This window comes from Sorghum bicolor, chromosome 7, assembly GCF_000003195.3.
Source record: "Sorghum bicolor cultivar BTx623 chromosome 7, Sorghum_bicolor_NCBIv3, whole genome shotgun sequence".
Lineage (NCBI taxonomy): Eukaryota > Viridiplantae > Streptophyta > Magnoliopsida > Poales > Poaceae > Sorghum > Sorghum bicolor.
The window spans coordinates 53,809,141-53,812,714 of NC_012876.2; positions in this window are offsets into that span (position 1 = coordinate 53,809,141).

A 3,574-nucleotide genomic window follows, 5' to 3' on the forward strand; every position below is an offset into this window, starting at 1 on the left:
TACACATATGACAAGTTTAATGTTGAACCTTGCTCTGATACCAGCTGTAACAGAACCGCCCAATTTACAAGAGATCAACTACGAAAAACTCCCGCCAAAGCAGTTGCTTTACCGTAATCGAACTCTCATAAACCCGGTAGTCCGTGAAATCACGAGGGATTTCAAACCAACCAACATACCAGCCAAGATCGTAGTGATTCAACATAACAAGTCACATGTTACATCCATTTCACAAATAGTTTGACATACATCTGAGTTCAATATAGTTATTACAACTTAAGTTGAAAAGTAGCGGAAGCAAAGTAATTTGAAACTAACATTGCCCTCATTTCAAATACATGCCAGTATCCAGGTCAACTCCAACAAAAGCAACATAGATGAGGTAACTAAGAAGGATCATGCCCATGATCTTACTCCTCTAATATGGTAGGAGTCATCCAACTCTTGCAGTAGCCATGACACATCACAACCTGCAACAAGTGGGAATAAACCCTGAGTACGAGAAGGTACTCAGCTAGACTTACCCGTCATAAACCAGAAATAATATGACACCAAGGAGTATGCAAGGCTTTATTGGTGGGGCTAGCTTGACAACACTTTTTGCATAAAAAGCTTAAGTTGCAACTAAGTAACCTTTCAGGTATTTAGCTCAAGTTGATAATCATTACCTGTCATCTATATTAGCACCTGTACTAGAGCAATCACTTGATTAAGATACAACAGTAGTACCCATATTTGATGTGGCATTTCTAACATCATCATACCATAACCATCCAAGTGTTCCATAAACATTACTACGATGACGTGGCTCAAGTCAAGTGCTCACTATCCAGGAGCGATGGCGATTCGAATCGATTTCTGACCAGCTGGCGAGTTATTCCCCACACAAACCACACTCACCGGCCAAAGTGAGCTACAGGTCACCATATTGCACTATCCAGGACCAATTCGCGGGTTCGGCAGGCACCGCCAGTACCCGAGGACCGTTCCGGCGACCGAGGTATCCAAGGTATACCAAGGTTGCGCGCCGCGCCCTCGTCGTTCTCCTCAACCATCACCAATACAGCGCATGGCGGCTCGACTCCCGGCCCGGATAGTGTTCAGGCTTCGCGGTCGGAACGACTTATCCTTCCAGCTAAGTGTGGGGCATGCGTTCAACATGACAAGAGGGCCGTCAACGATCGGTCCTTAATCGACACAGGCGGGGATAGATAGGCACCCAAGACCTCCATGTCTTGTTACTTCTCTACCATCGTCCCGCCCGGTCTCCAATTATTCATCCTCATCACTTGGTTATTTTCATGATAGCATATATAGCCAACCTTTTCAGGTGTCCACCTATCTCGCCCAGGTGACGGGACATCACCTGGCTTCTACCGGTCTAAGCATAGCTAAGCATTTAGATTCGATCCTGAATCTACATAGGGTTATAGGTATATTTGCTGGACAAGGAGTGTTATATGCAGCAAGGGTTTCACCCAACTCCTATACTTAATGCAACAATACATATATAACATATATTCTCAACTGCATTCAAAAGTAGTGGGAGACTTATAATGCTCCGGGGCTTGCCTGGGATTAACACTGAGTCAATTCAGTTAGTTGCTCCATCTTGGGGACATCTAAGGTCACAACACTTGCTTAGACCTTCCACCTTCGGGATGGGTCCACCCAACACCATCTTCGGGTTTGTTTCCACATCATGACCTTCACGTCATTCATCTAGCGCACCTAGATGAGATGCAAGATGCAAGTGCATGAATATGCAGAATAGTGACACAACATGCATTACATAAAAGTATGCAAGACAGAGGCATCTAAAGTTATTTAGCTAACATCACACAACCAATTATATAGAGCAAACATATAAATCATGACACAAGTTTAACAAGTTTACAAGTGTATTACTTAATCAACACTAAAGTCATGCATCATAGTTAGCACACACCAAGTAAAGCAATTAAGCATTCGTGTATTTCAGCAATTCTGGACATACATGCAACAACTCAGTAATTAAATCACAACTGGAGTTACACAACTCCAAAAACTATGCAATAGGACATTCTGGAAAGAATATAAAATTATCTACAATTCATATTTAATCATCTCAGTATGATTAACAAGTTAACCAAGTCAAACATGCATAACCATATAATCTGGTCCAGGAACTTCCAGAGAACAAGCATTTCAAAGGATGAAATTCATACTACTGTAACTCACAAACCACTTAGCTAAATGATATGAAACTTTACCACAAGATATATTAATAAGTTATCTACATCTTTTATATATACATGTTTCACAGCAACATCATTTATATCATGGAATTAATTGCATAAATAAAACTGCTCATGCTGCCAAACAGTAGGGGTACAATTACACAGAAAACTGATAGGCAATTCAAAGCAGCATAACTAGAGTTGTAGACCTCCAGCAAACATAATTCTTATATTTTTGGAAAGCTTATAAAGTTACCTACAACTTTCTTATTATCATCTAAATATGAATCTACAGTTAACAAGGTCAATTAATCCCATGAAGATAACTCTGTCCAAAACACAGACAGAATCTGTCATGCTACATTAAACACCCATAACTTGAGTTTCACATGTCCATAAATTATGGTTATATACTTTCTAGAAACCTTAATTAATTGTGAACAACTTTGTTATAAACATGTACAGCTAAATCTACAACTAAAAAGGTCTTACATTACAAACAATGCAACCCTGTCTGGGTTTAGACAGAAACTGGAACAGTACTTTAAACTACTATAACTAAACATGTGCTTAACCAACAATTGTGCTACTTATATTTCTGGAAAGCTTATGAAAAGTAATACAACTCATATATTTTCATCAAGGCCTGATTCACAACTTAACTAAGCCAAACAATACAAACATGCAGACCTACTCACAATAGGAGCAAAGCAACACAGGGCATTTGTTATTTTCATAACTCTTAATCTATCAATCCTAAATTCATGAAACAAATGCCAGACATCAAATATCATATGAAAAGCATGTCACAATATTTTCACATTTATTCGAGCAATACTACAGCATTTATGAAAAAGACAAATATAACAAGCAATTAAAACCTAACTGCATAAATCTATTTTTATGACTAAAACGTCAAACTAAACCATGCCATATTATAGATCTACTGCATAGAGAATTTCACAAGGATTCCAAAAAGTCCACATTTGCTATTTTACGACTTTTCTACGAATTTCTATCCATTTCCAAAGTTCATCCAAGAAATCTGCAAAAACAAAGGAAAAAGGAAAACAGATCTTTCACCGGGGACCCTGGAGTTTCCAAGAATCACGCAACAGATCACAAATACTATTCATATGAGTCTTGGCTTCGCATCTGGAACCCTGGGTTGTTTCTTATTCGAACACGAGGTCCTTTCTTCTTCATGTTACGAATAGAGACGGAACCGGGAGATGAAGGAGGATTCCGGCCGGCCGACGGTTGCTGCAAGGGAAGGCATGGCCACGCCCTGGCCATGTCCTTGCGGTCGAAGCAGCAGCACAGAGGGGCGCAGCAGCATCTGCAGTTGGGCAGCA